The sequence below is a fragment of the Dermacentor variabilis genome, chromosome 11 (genome assembly GCF_050947875.1).
Source record: "Dermacentor variabilis isolate Ectoservices chromosome 11, ASM5094787v1, whole genome shotgun sequence".
Lineage (NCBI taxonomy): Eukaryota > Metazoa > Arthropoda > Arachnida > Ixodida > Ixodidae > Dermacentor > Dermacentor variabilis.
In genome coordinates, this window is record NC_134578.1 from 14,894,464 (window position 1) to 14,909,085 (window position 14,622).

A 14,622-nucleotide genomic window follows, 5' to 3' on the forward strand; every position below is an offset into this window, starting at 1 on the left:
AATTCGGGGTGCGCGCAGAGGTCCTAACACGTCACGTATCGCTGTAACGCGTCATGTGCCAAGCAAAAAGAAAGCACATTCATCGTGCCGTTAATCAGACCGCTATGCCCGGAACTATATTTTCGCTGCGCAAGTAAATATTGCCTGTGTGCGCTTCGTACCTTCAGCAGTTGCAGACGGCTCGGTTTTAGCTTCGCCCTGCCTCCGTTGCGAGGCGCACCGAGAATGGTGACGAGGAAAAGATGCAGAAACAGGGCAGTGGCTAGGCGAGCGGACGAGAGATTAATCAAATGGGTTTATGGTTTATTGAAATACAGGGGCCGAATTCTTCTCTGTCGTAAGCGCTATTTGCCGTTGGCCGGTCGCTATCGCTAACAATATTTCCAGCGTCAAGGTCGGTTTGAATTTTTCCTTACGAAAAACGGGCCCAGAAAGTACAACACCACGTTCCTGATCGACCGAGTGGATACACAAGGTTCTACCTCTGACTACACCAAATGAATTTTCAACTACAACGTCGCCTAAGTGCGGCGGGCGCAATGAATGTACATGTTTTCATTATTTCTTTGACCTTTCGGGTTTTTTGGAAGTGTAATATGATAAGTCGAAGATCGGCAATAAAAAAAAGGGGGGGGGTTGTTGCCTAATGGTCAGGGCGTCGGGATGTTCTGCCAGGGAGGCCAAGGTTCGATCCCAACATAGAACACTTACTTTATATGAAGGGCCACGGAATGAAAAAAAAACAATTATGGGTTTTACGCGCCAAAACCACGATCTGATTATGAGGCACGCCGTAGTGGGGGACTCCGGATTAATTTTGGCCACCTGGGTTTCTTCAACGTGCACCTATAGGCTTACGGACTGGATTCCAAGAGAAGGGAAACGTAGCAGGGGGCAGCAGAAAGTTAGGTGGACGGATGAGATTGAGAAGTTTGCAGGGCAACATGGCCACAATTACCACATGACCGGGGTAGTTGGAGAAGTATGGGAGAGGCTTTTGCCCTGCAGTGTGCGTAGCCAGGCTGATGATGCTGAAACCTGAGTACACGGGTCTTTTTGCATTTCGCTCCCATCAAAAGGCGGCCGCCGTTTGATTTGATCCCGCGACCTCGTGCTTAGCAGCGCAACACAAAAGCCACTAAGCAACCACGGCGGGTCAGCCACGGAGCAAGACAGGAGCCTACTTATACCTACCGCAACGTACTTAGCTTTAACGCGAGGCAAATAATGCCGCACATTAGAAATGACAGTGGTGCTGACATCGAGCCGATGAGTGTTACAGTACCGTTTGCGCAGTGTAGCTCTTGCAAGCAACGCCAAAACTGAGAACGAACGCTCAGCTCACGCGTTCCGTGGCCTTCGAGATGCTGCGGCGCGGGTGTATGCGCGCACTGCCGATCTCGGAGGCAATGTTGATTTACGTGTATCAGCGAACCGAGCAAACGCTTCCTAGATAGTACAAGCATGGTGCGCTTCGATTCATGAAGTCATGCCATAGAATATAATGGATATGCTCCCGAGTAAGCCGCGGTGATTTTGACGTCACCGCTGTCGTCCCGACGGGCTTGGCAATGTAAAATTCCATCCAAGTAGCATGACGTCACAAAGCAGAATGAAGAGGCCTGCTATCTAGGAGGCGTTGACCAAGCTCATTTTGTGCATGCGCCCTATACTACGGCACCGCACACAGAAAATGTAGCGGTACAACACTGCATCCACGTACCGCCGAGTCCACGCGTGCGCGTGATTGACAATGAGGCATAAACAAGCGGAATGTTTTTGCAAGCAGACGGCTCGACGAAGCCAGACGCAGGCGAAAAACATTCGAAGAACATATGCCGACAAGCCGCTTTCAACAACGATCTTCAGCGATTAAAACTTGAAAACTTGCCCGTAAACGTTGATACTCGAGAAAATTGACGCTGGTAGAATTTGTCGTACGGTACCTTTCAAAATGACCGAAGCAACGGCGGATATCCGTGTCGTCGCGCGAAAGTTAAGATCGAGATCAGATAGGAAGAAAGGCAGAAGGCTAGATAGCGACAGATGTAGTAAAACCTGGATAAATCAAGAAGGCTACGGGACTATTTTTCCACGCTCTGTTTCAAAGGGAATGCCAATAAACATGCCCACACCACGTTTCATTATAGCAATATCACATAACGCAATATTATTATGATTATTTTGTATTCAAGTGGAAACATTAACCAGAAGTGTTCTGGCGCTCGAGGAGCAGACGACGCTCTAACGCGGAGGGACACACGGCTCTGGGACACGAACTACATTCGCGTGATCGCCCTGCTGATTGGCTGCCGACAGCTGCCGATAGCTACGGCTGCCATTATTTCCTCCATGCTTCCATTCCACTGCCACCGACGTTACTGAGGTAGAAACAAACAAGTACGAGTCGGGGACTGCCGCACGCGCTGGTATTCTGTCCGTTCGTCAGCCCGCGTTCCCTCGGCATCGCTATAATTGTAGCGGCGGAAGGACACGATCGCGACACGCTGCACACGAGCGTGACCCCGTTCTGGTGGGGTGAACGCGACGACACAATTAGCACGCGCGCGCAAACACACACACACATACTAGATGAAGCAGCTATGGGGGAAGGGAGAACGAATGCAGAGAAAATGAGAAAAAAAAAAGAAAACAAGAACACGTGTAGAAATGTTTGGCGGGCTGCGTCTCCCTCCCTCAGACTCCGCGCTTGATACCATGCGAGTGTATTGTACCACGTATACACATATACAGGTCGGATGCCGACCACTTCGTCGCGTGCGCGCGCGGTAGGTATTCATCCAGCACGTGCAGCCCCCGACGGTGATCAACAGGAGAGGGCGAAAATGTCATTTCCCCCTCTCCCATACATACATAATACACACATACACACACGCTGATGCAGTCAGATCCAATACGGCGTCAATAAGCCCGGAGTGCAGTGATCGCGTTTACGTCCCTGGGCGCCAGCAATGCTCGTGTTGAGGTCAGGCTCGTTTATACCACTAGCAGACGGCCCCGCCCTTTATACAGTCCGTCGCAAATGTTTACAGGACAGTTAAACCACTTGGGACCGGAGTAAGTGTAAAAGCCTTATAAAGACGACACACTCGCTGGGGCTTCTTTTTTGTATCATTCGATGACGAGTTGAAAGATCAATACAAGAAGTAACCCCATAACCGCACTGTGTAAACGTAAAATTTTTGCACTGAGCCTGCTATTTCTAGACGATCCGAAACTAGGCGTTCTGCGCGATCCAGAAGTGTCATCCAGAATTTCACTATATAGTCGGCCTTTAAACAGTGTCTGGGCACGAAAGATTAGCGTTGGACAGTCTCCCACAGCTTTTCGCTGTATTTGCTCGTTGTACAGTACCGTCCACTCTTAAAAGGAACGCAGTAGTGTTCAACTCAATATAATTTCAATAGTCCGTCAACTTAAATGGCAGAAAATGCTGATATACGCATTATGTTCAGGCGTATTGATAAAGACAAATTTTCGCAGGCCTTCAAATCAAGCTGAGCTGCAAAAATTAGGGCTAAAATACTATGTCGAAGTGCACTCTTAAAAGCAGGTAATCCTTTTAAAGGTGGACCGTACTGAACATTGCTGGTGATGGCTGCGCAGTTTTCCATTTACCAGCTTACTTATTTCTTGGTCTAATTTTGGAAGCAGGAGAGAGATATTTCATATTCGAAGAGCTATTTTCCTAATTTTCATATTCCACTTGGTTCGAATATTTCAATATTCGAAAAAGAAAGCTATTTTTCTAACATCCATATTCGATTTGATTCCAACGTTTTAATCTATGAACATGCCTACATCCATTTCTCCCTGCTACGAATAACGAACCTCGCTACAAAAAATTTGAAGGACGCTTAAGCTTCGTCTCTAAGAGTGGAACGCGGTAGCGTTCAAATACTTCTACTGCTATTCATGCTTCTCGGCAACTGCAGCTTACGTAACCGTAACGTTTACCGGGAAACGGTGGCTGCAGAGGCTATGTACGAAGGCAATCTTTCTAGTAGAAACGCGGCCTCTCGCGTGGGTCGACCTCCTGTTATTGTTTCGCACTTTTAATATTTCAGTCTGAGAAGAGCTAGCATAAAGGACGTTCGCTGTGGGCGTTTTTCCCCGTTACATTTGTTCGTGGGCTGCCGTTCTGAAAATTCCGAGGAATAACTTTGTAAATAATGAAAGGCAGGGTGAGAAATTTTGGTGGTAGAGAAGTGGTTGGGTATGTGTGGTTCGTAATTAGGCCCGAAATTCTGACGAGACAACGTCATAGCAACGTCATAGCAACGTCCTATACGCAGGAAACGGGATGTCGGATTTTGAGCGACACGGGCTCCTTAGCGCTATGCAAGTATGCCTGGAGTTCGTAAGATGGTCACGCGGCTACCGCACCGGGAAGCCATTAGCGTTTAAAGTGGGTTTCCTCGAAATCCTGCTCGTCAAAATAAACTGGTTGCGGTCTAGAGTATACGCAAAACATTCGTCGAAAACGGCTCGCGAGCAATGGCCCCGGCCGTTGCCACTTTTCGCGGAAGTTTCGTTCACCTTTTGTGCCTCGGACACAGTTCAGCAATCCATACTTTAGAAAATCTTACAACAACAGTAAAATTCCTTCGCTCGGCAAGTGTGCTTTATGCCAGACGGAATTATGCCAGATGCAATACGCCAGACGGAATGTAGCTTTAGGGTGCATTAGGTGCAAGCACAACCTGCCCCGTTTTTGCTGCCTGAGAAAGGCGTCTGTAAAAGTGTTTGTTATTCTCTCCAACAACATGCGGGCGGTTGGAGGAACGCTCGAAGATGACTGAACACACACACGCATGCACACACACACACACACACGCTGGTTGGACGGATGCTATGAGCATCTCCTTCGAAACGAGGTGGTAGGTTGCGCCCCCAAGCGTTCGTTCTTATTTTGCCCAATGTCTTACTTATCTTTCTGAAGAAAAAAAAAACTCTAAGAGTTCCCAGCATCAAACTTTCTGAACCGCTATACCGGGAACTTTGTTTTTGTACGCCTCCGTTGTTTGTGGTCTCACTACTTTTCTGCCCCCAAACCTCCATTCACGTACCTCTTACTAATCTCTGTTGCGGACATGTGTACATTCCCCCTGCTATCCCTGAACCAAAGCGTTTCAAGGAGGTCAGAAGAGCCACACATCCAGCAGCAAGGCCGCGAGATTTCACACGTGGCATATCTGAATATATATTCCGATAAGATTGTATCGCGGGGTTCGATTTCGCCCCCAGCATTGGATAAATTCTATATGATTTTTTTTTTACAGCGAAAAGCGGTAGACACCCAGTGAACCGGGTTGGCGTGAAAAAGGCTGCCCGCAAACTTGATGAAATTATTCGCACGTTAAAAAATACAGGCAGTTTTTCAAGTTCGTTTAAAGTGCAAGGACATGTTGTCTTACGTTCTTCAAGTAAAAGTAATGCACCATATGCCTCGAAGTGCAAATATGTGTCACGAAATTGTGATGACACCGATTTTTCACTATTGAGATGAGCTCTATGTTAAAGAGTGCCGAGAATCTCCTGGCGGCTTCTGCTCCGGCTCACTACGGCTGCTCGCCATTGCCTTCCTTGTCCGCTAACTTTTGCGAGTTTTAATCCTTTACGGCCAAGCCCGCGCAAACGTGCGGGTTTCCACAAATTTTCCACGGCCAAAACCACAAGCTTTGGAGGTCTGTGCAAACAGGATAGCCGACAACTTGATTTGGGCGACACAGCGCTCGTTCTGTTGTGTGTGTGTTTTCGATCGTTGTCTTAGTCTTCCTCGCGCTGCTTTAAGTTTTACTCAGAATAGCCGACGTCGCGTAAGCACCATGAAGACTCGAAATAACCGTTCAAAATAAGGCCTCCGAGATCCGCGAGATCCGGGGCGGCACGGAGAGACAGCGCGCCACCAGATCTCGGAAGTGATGCTCTAATCATGGTGTTTCCCATAGAAATTACCGGGGAACACTGAATTACCGGGGAGTTAGAGCATCCGAGATCTTCTACTAGCGGACCGCTCTGTAAGCCAATCCGCTTCTTGGTGTTTTACACACTTGGTGCCGCCACGCCAACAATTTGGAAGTGGGTCCGAATACGTCGTGCTACCAACGATATTGGAGTTTTAGATTAGGGGACGCAAGCGGCTTGCGTACGCAAGAACTTGGGGCCACGCTACTGCGCATGCGCAGACCCTGGCTTGCGTCTCCCTATCTAAATCTATCTATTGATGCGCATGTGTGGCTTGCACATACGCTCAGTGGGCTGTAATGGAAGGGGAATAAAGTATGTGTGTGGTGCGAATTAGGCAGTCACCGTAGATGGGTTCTGGCGGAACTTCTTTTGCAAGAAATTCTGTGATTTGAACCAACAAATACAGGCCGAAGGTCCTTGCGCGGTCGCACGGCGCAGAAAACTCGCGCCTCGCGTTTACAGGGTGTCCCAACCAACAAGCACGAAGATTTACAAAAATTCAAGTGCCGTACGTACCTGGACTGAACCAAGGTAAAGTTGTTTGTCGTCGCTTGGAGAGACTCAGATGATTTCTTTGCATTCCAGCTAATTACACAAACAGTCGATTAATTACTCGACTTCTGAAATATTATAACTGTAGTCGGATACAATTCAAGCCTGTGCAGTGAAGCCCCGCTCACGCCATCATAACCTCCAACCAGTGTTCCTCCGCGAGACTGCAAATAGTTCGTACTTCAAACTTTCCCTGTTAGCTAAATGAGGTGGAAACCACAAAAATAAAATCATAAGCGCGTAATTTTGGACGTTTTTATTTGTCTATTACAGTGGAACGGTGTAAACCTAATTGTTTATTGAGCTGAAATAAAACGCTTGCTTCGCTGCAACTATTTATTGTCAACTTTCACTTCAGTTGGCAGCGAAGTTTCATGAGTAAAACGGGGTCAGCAGTGAAATGAACTATACCGCGGGCTTTTGAAGAGTGAAATGTTCAGACTCCATAGACTTTGTCCATGTTTGGTGCACACCTCATGGCTTCCGCCGATGGAAAGACTCTTCAAGAACAGCAGACGCTCCGGAGGTATCAAGTACGACGCCATTTTGAAATGGTCGCATGACGACGATTTTGTTTGCTACTGTGATTGGCTGGCGGTCCGTGTGCCTTGGTTGCCAATTGACTGCTGTCTTTTTTAAGTTGTATCCTACTATAGATGAAAAGTGTCAATCAGAAAATTGTAGAGCAAAATGAAACACTCCCGACACAGCTTTCTGTTGCTTGATACGTGCTACATAAAAGTGTTTTTTTCTTTTCCGAGCGTGAAATAAACCCGCGAATACACGCAAAATTGCCGCGCGACAGGTCGCTCGAAGTACTCTGCGTGCATTCGCGGGCTTCTTTCACGCCAGAAAAAACAAAAAAACACTTACGTAGCACGTATCGAGCAAGAGAAAGCTATGTCGGTTGCTTTTCTTTGTTTTCCACATTGCTCTACAACTTTCTCATCGACACTTTCATCTAATTAAAATATTTCAGAAGTTTCGATAGGCCGGAGGATTCTGCGCGAGTGTTGCCAGTCCAAAGCGATCAAGGCAGAAAGCTGGGCTAGTTGGTGTGTCATCATTACTAAAAAAAAAAACTAGCGCAAAATAACAGGGACACAGACAGAGAAGACGGCAGGACGGGCGCTAAACATCAACTGAGGTTTTACTGCGAGCAAAGGTACATATATACATTTCGGTGGTGCATGCGCACACAGGTTTAAACAGTACAATCTAATCAAAATGTGGCAAACTGTTCTGTAAGTACATTTTTTTTGGACAAGGCAAGTCAAGCCGTGCTGACACAGTTATCACCTTCCCTGTCAATGTGATATGCCTCACAAATCTCGCGCCCCCACCTTGTGCCTCCCCTACCAAGCCCACACGTGGAATCAAACGCAGGCACACGCACCCGCACCGCTTACAGTGCATGGCCAAATGGCCGCCCCCCGCCAATAGACAGCTTTAGCAGAGCGTTTGCTTGCGCTCCGCCCTGCACACGTTTCACGCGCACCGGTGGCTGCATAGAATGCATTGATTTCGCTTATCTAACAAGCGCGTCTCCCAGAGACGCCACTGACGTGCTCTCAGCTTGGCGGTAAAACGATGACGAAAGCAACTACGCGACCCCTGACGCACCGCTAAATCAGGTTCCTAGCGGAACGTGGTCGGCGTCCCACGTTCCGCGGCCTCTATGTGTGCTCTGCGCACGGGCGTCAGTGTTCCCGGTAGCGTTTTGCTGAGCGGCTGCGTGCCAATTGTTGTGATAGGCCGGTCTGAGCGGAGCAGACCGTAAACGCTTTGCTAAAACTCTCTAATGAATCTACCAGCGTTCGGCGCTCTCGTAGCCGTTCATTTAGGCAGCGGCCAGTCGGCCCCACGTAGCATCTCGTTGATGTTTAGCGCTGGTCCTGTCGTCTTCTCTGTCTGTGTCCCTGTTATTTCGCGCTAGTTTTTTTTTAAATGATAATGTTCCCAGTCCGGCCGTGCCTATACTAAAGCGGCGCCTACCCTCGCTTTTAGCGTGCCCAGCTGAAGTTTATCAAACCGCGCGGTGTGCTCGTCGTCACAGCGGGGTGGGGCAGCACCGAGCTAGGCGGGCTCTTCCGCGGAACGCGTTCAATTTTCGTGGAATTTGCCGAGCGGGGTCACTATAGCGCGACCTTTTGCCGGTACATCCCGTCAGTTTTGTTGCTTTAATTTTTCTCTTATTCTCGTTGTTTCTTTTTTCTTTTTCTTTGCCGGTGGTCATTGCGATCTCGAGAAGTAGATGCAGGGTATAGAAAGACGAAATACTATTTTTTTAAAGCGATAGATTTCTGCGGCGCTTTCGCCCGCTTTCGTGGTGGCCGGAGGTTGGCTGGAGGCTGCAACTCCATCGCCAATACAAAGGCGCCGATGCAAAGGGCCTGTGCCCCACCACCGTCGAGTGATCTAGTTAGGGCAGCGTCCTCTTACAGAAAAACAAAAAATCGAAGGACGTTCAAGCTTCGCCTTCAAGAGTGGAACGCGATCGCCTTGAAAGACACCCGACTGCTTCTCGCGCTCCCGGCCCAACTGCAGCTTATGTAACCGTATTGTTTGCCGTAAAACGCTGACGGCGAAATATATGCACGAAGGCGTGCTTTCTGGTAGAAACGCGGCCCCTTGCGTAAGCCGATCTGCTGCTATTGTTTCGCACTTTTGCACAATATTTTTTTTTCGCACAATTAATTTAATCAACGGATACATGTGCACGTTGAACATGATGATCGAGTGGATGAGTGGATGAAACAACAGCACTGAAGGATCCAGACGTGTCGTTCGATATACGCTGGTGTCTTAGCGCACGCAACCTTGTCATTTAAAAAAAAAAACACAAGATGTGGCGTTTTTGACACTTCAGCGATTGTTCATGGCTGTCGGTTCAGAATGGAGCTTAGAACCTAAAATAAAAGAAACTCAATTACTTCGCCGAAACATGTGACGATGGGTTTTGTCTACGGGCCAAAGATCGGCTTTATTTTCTTCGAAATTACGCAGTGAAACAACAAATATTCTCGCCGCAGTAAATGTACGCACGTCTTTCAAGTGCACAAGTTTAGTCCGAAGCATTCCTTGGCTCATCCCAGGCACATTGCGGTATGTAAGTTCCTGTTACGTCTCCTTTCGGGCCTGTACAATAAAATAAAACTTTCAAAATACGGAAAAAGGAAGAAAGAAAGAACAAAAAATCCAATCGTTATATGATGGGATCGAAACATTTGACTCCGAAGATGGCGTAATGAAACGATCACGGATAGTGTGTAATAGTAAACTGGGCTGATCCTGAAGACAGTAATCCGCGGTGTATCGCGGTTGAAAGAACTTGGGTAAGGCGAAAAACGCTTAATTATACCGGTGTCAAACGCGATCGGACCCGACCCGGATTGTGCTCGATCGTAATCAAGTGCTGCTACACCGCCACTTTCAATCGCCATCTTGCTCGATCCGGATCCAGAGATCGCGATCCGTGCATCGCGATCGTAGGCTGACGACCATGTAGATTCGAGAGTTGCAGACGACCAGCAGACGATAATAGCCTTAATTTCTCCCAATGCCAAACGAAATGCTATTTTCATAAAAGATAAGAATATTATAAACTACAACTTTTGTGGCATATTAGACAAATTTGATAAGTGCTTTAGACCCATGCCTTTGAGCTCATCTAAACTCGATCTGCATCGCGATCAAGGATCAGGCCCAATCGCTATAAAAAGCGACCGCATGACACCGGTGTCAAACGCAATGCAACTAACTCCGATGCGTACAATTGCGCTTATTTTAGTCTTACGCAACGTGTAATGTTATGCAATGCTTACGAGGGAGCGTTTGCCTAAGAGCTCCCATCTATATATAGGGTGCCATAGCTAACGTTAGCCAAGCTCTTAAATAAAAAAAAATAAGAACACGGGGTAAGTTACGGCTATAAGATCTACAGCGCTCAGTCGTCAGAACATGCGACGACCCAGCAACGTACGTTTTATAATTCTGCCTTGCACCATGCTTTTCTTTCTTCTTTTTTTTTCTTTTGCCAGCTTGGCTAACGTTAGCTGGGACACATGGTATTTGCGAACAGAGAAATCGTTTTTTTTCCGGCAACCACAGGAACGATTTCGACGACGTCCGTTAAATTTGAAAGTCAAAATGTATACAGGGTGTTTCAGCGAACACGTTCAAATTTTTTTTAAAAATTGTCTGTGGCAGGTAGCACAATTCTTGTCCATGAGCTGGTCCACTGGAAGAGGCGGACATTATTTGTAAAAAATATTGAAATGCATAATCAACAAATTAACAAAAATTATCTAATTAGGCGTTCAACTAGCTACCTTTTATGGCACGTACTGCACTTTACAAATTCTAGCCGGGGTGCTCGCCAGGCGGATCCACTTGGAACGAATTCTCAGGATGGCACCAGTTCCGATATAATAATTCCCGAACTATGGGCATAAATGCATTGGCGCGTTCCCGTTACTTTTGTGCAAGGCAGAAAATGACGTTTTGTTAAGAAAGTAAGTGGAACGACAGTGCATTTTTACAACAAGTTTGACGGCGCATATCTCGTAAATGGCGTCATCCACACAATTATTTCCTAGTGAATATACTTGCAGTCTCACCCGCTAGAATTTGCAAACTGCAATATGAGCCATAAGGTAATTAGTTAGAAACATAATTAGTTAATTTCTCTTAATTAGTCGATTATGCCCATCAATTTTTGTTACAAATAATGTCCGCCTCTTCGAGTAGACCAGCTCATGGACTAGAATTGGACTACCTGCCACAGTCAAATTTAAAAAAAAAATGTTTGAAAGTGTTTGCTGAGGCACCCTGTATATAGCAAGTGTAGGAAGTGGATTTCAAATGATATCGTCAATGTTCTTGGAAAAGCTAGAGAAAAATTGCAAAATTTCAGGAAAGAACTCGGGTATCAAGTTTACAACTCAGCAGTAAAAAGACGATATAACATTTCTGTAAGATGTGCCTAATGGTACATCTAAAGTGGGCAAAATTGATGCATTATATACCGCTCTGAAATGTACCACTAGCATGCGAGTAGAACTTTTGCAAAACTGTAGCCTCCTATATACAATGGCAAAGGCATCGGAAACACTGTGACCTTTCTGTCCAATTTGAAAATTCATATCTCGTACTTGTTAACTTGAGATGCCCTAACGGATGCAGTTTTCAGAACTGCGATATACATTTGATGCAAGCTGGCGGATTTATAAATTTATTGTCTTTTCTTACTTGCCGATTTTCGCAATTTTTGTAACTCGTGCAAGCTCTTAAAAATTCTAGTTCTTATAGAGTTATAGGAAGTTGACTTTCTCTCTCAAATGCAACAAATTTCATTCAAATAGGTCCATCGGTTCTCTCGTAAAATCACTTAGGTCTCGGCGAATTAACTTAAAAAAACATTTTAGACCTATAATTGTCCTAATGCGCCTCACTCTCCAGAGTTGTTTTCGCGTAACGCGAAAGGAGCACATATGCTCGCACATTCTTGTAGGTAAGCCACGGTTCTTTCAGAGATCGATCCTTCTTCTATAAAACTTCTGCAACAGTTTACAGTACTATACCGTCCATACACTGTTGATATTGAAATAAAAAGAAAGTATTCGGGGTGACAATTGCAAACTAAGCAGGCTTCTTTCGGTGCACTCAAAGCATAATCTATGGCGAAGAGCTGCCTAACTGACATACGTAGTAGCTTAGTTTGCATGAACTCGGTGCCAGCGGGTCGAATCTGAAGTCGATCTGACCAAGGCGGGTCGACTGCCCTGGTCGATCGCAGCGTTTAAATGAACCACGCGACGACCTGGCTTTCGGCTCGGCAGGCCGACTCGACCCGACTTTATTGTGTTCCTGCAGACGTAGCTCATCACGCCTCGTAATGTTGACCGAGACATTAATTACTTCGTTGTGACAGACGAGCGGATTCGAGCGGCATCTTTTCACCCCATCCCAGGCGACAACACGACGCATCGCCAAACAAATATCGGTCTGTACGCGCGACCGACAAGCGGTAAGCGCCCAGACACTTTGACACAAAGTATAACCCCGCGGCGAAAAACACTTTTGTTTTTCGCAGTTCCTCGTTTTGTCTGTCTTTCTGTCCGCCTTTTTTTTTTTTTTTGTACACGCGATAAGCTTGTCCAGCGTCTGGAGGCGCGGAAGCCGAGGCGACGCCGTCCGGGCAAAAAATACTTACTTTGTATTCCTACAAATGTCTGCTCGCAATAAAAACCGCGCACACACATCGACGTTGTGGCCTACACCACTACGCGATTGTCTCCAAGGGTGTCGTCAGCCTGAGACGTTGTCACGGGAAATAACGCCGCGGATCCGCAAAGCTTGGACCAACGCCGCTAAAAGCTCCAGTCAAGAGAGATCCCCCCCCCCCCCATTTCAGGGCTCCGGTTTCGAAACAGTTCCCTCCACAGGCAATCGAGGGAGCAGCTACGCAAAAAAAAAAAAAAAAAACTATTCCCTGCCGATCCCCAGCCACCAATAAGTACTGCTTATATACGAGTGTTACGACAGTATTGCCGTTCGATCTGTACTCGCACCAAACACCTTCGCGACCGACTTTGCACGCACGAAGAGGTGACAGTCGCACGATCGGAAAGGCGCAATCGCGAATGCTGGGCTCTCGACACCGTCGCAGCAAATATGCGCGTTTCATTAGCAAAGGCGTTAGACCTAATCCCCGCAGCCGGGGATTTCTGAGGCCGCACACACCGTCGAGAAGCGGAGCGAGTGAAAGCGGAGGCTCTTACCGTTCTTGCGAGACCCTGTTCGTTGGCGAGGACGCATGTCCGTTTGTCACTTTATCATGGAGGCCACTGCGGGTAGTGCCAGTAGTCGGTCACACGGTTCAGTTTCACACTCAAGCTACGGAGTTCACGCGACAAACCCGGCCGAACCGGCGATACTCCGGTGCGACGGGAACACTGCGACAGCGGTCGCGGCGCCAGCAACAACCCAACGACGAGTCGGTGGAGGCGACGTACTGCTGAGCTACGCGCGACATTTTGTGTTTCTCGATTCTTCGGAGTCTCCCCGTTGCGTCTCTCTCTCTCTTCTTCCACTGCCTTTCCCTCGTTTATTGTCTCTCCGCACCCTCTCCTCAGGCCCTGGTCGACGCCGCAGTCTGTAGAGGAGGAGGTGGGGAAGCCAGGGGAAAGCCTGCCTCCCTTTGTGTTTGTTCTTTATCAGACACACACACACACACTCGCTCTCCTCTGCTAACGTGCCCTACACACCACCACTTACAGGGTTTCCGGTTCTTTCCCTGCCGCTTTCCGATGCAAATAGTGCAAATCCCGAAGTGCTGTGATGGACATAGTGTGGCCTTTGAGCTCTCAAATGCTGCGGCGATGCCGAAACCGACAAGAACGAGGAACGCAAAAATGAAGAGAAAAAACCAATTCTACGTCAGCAATGACGTGCGCTGTGACGGTGGTACTGACGTTCTCCTCCTCCGAAGTGAGAAAGGCCGGCGCTGGGTGCACGCACGTGGCAGCAGACGACCCCAAGTGGGGTTCGCTGCTGCCACGCATGATGACGTCACAAAAAAAAAGTTTAATATAAGAGACATGAAACGCTAATATTTTGGTTTTATTGTTAATTATACTGCGTTTAAATAAATAAGTCGTTTTACTTGACGCCGTGTTTTAAAATCGAAAATGACTGTCGGCGTTTACACGCGCGTGCACGCAGTGGGGAATCGCTGTGGTTCCTAGTGGCCGTGTTGTGCGTGCTTAGTACTGTGTAGGATCTGCTAGTACGAATAACGTTGCTGTTACGAAGATAGGCAAGCTTTCAAGGAACTGTACTGTATCCATGAAGTGGCACTACATATCGCCTGCTATCGATTGGGGGTTTCGAAGAGTCGTGGTGGCACTGCGCCGCCGACTGCATGGTGCCGGCACAGATAATTCGTGTATTGCGGCGTGTGTTGCTCGTTTTAGTTGTGAGTGCGTCTTCTGATAAAACTGGATGCCATTTTGCGCTTAAACACTACGTAGAGACATTGCTCACGATCCACTGCTCGAAAATGCATAAGTCGCACAC

The 14,622-nt window shown here is 47.4% G+C and overlaps 1 protein-coding gene across 1 annotated transcript in view; it reads right to left on the minus strand.

Annotated features, from left to right (window-relative positions):
• Nucleotides 1–14,033, minus strand: part of LOC142563111 (uncharacterized) — a 79,728-nt gene extending 65,695 nt beyond the window's left edge. Inside the window, exon 1 of the mRNA XM_075673642.1 lies at nt 13,326–14,033. The gene's annotated coding sequence lies outside the window, so the exon portion shown is untranslated. The remainder of the gene's footprint in view (nt 1–13,325) is intronic.
• Between the last annotated feature and the right edge of the window lie 589 nt (nt 14,034–14,622).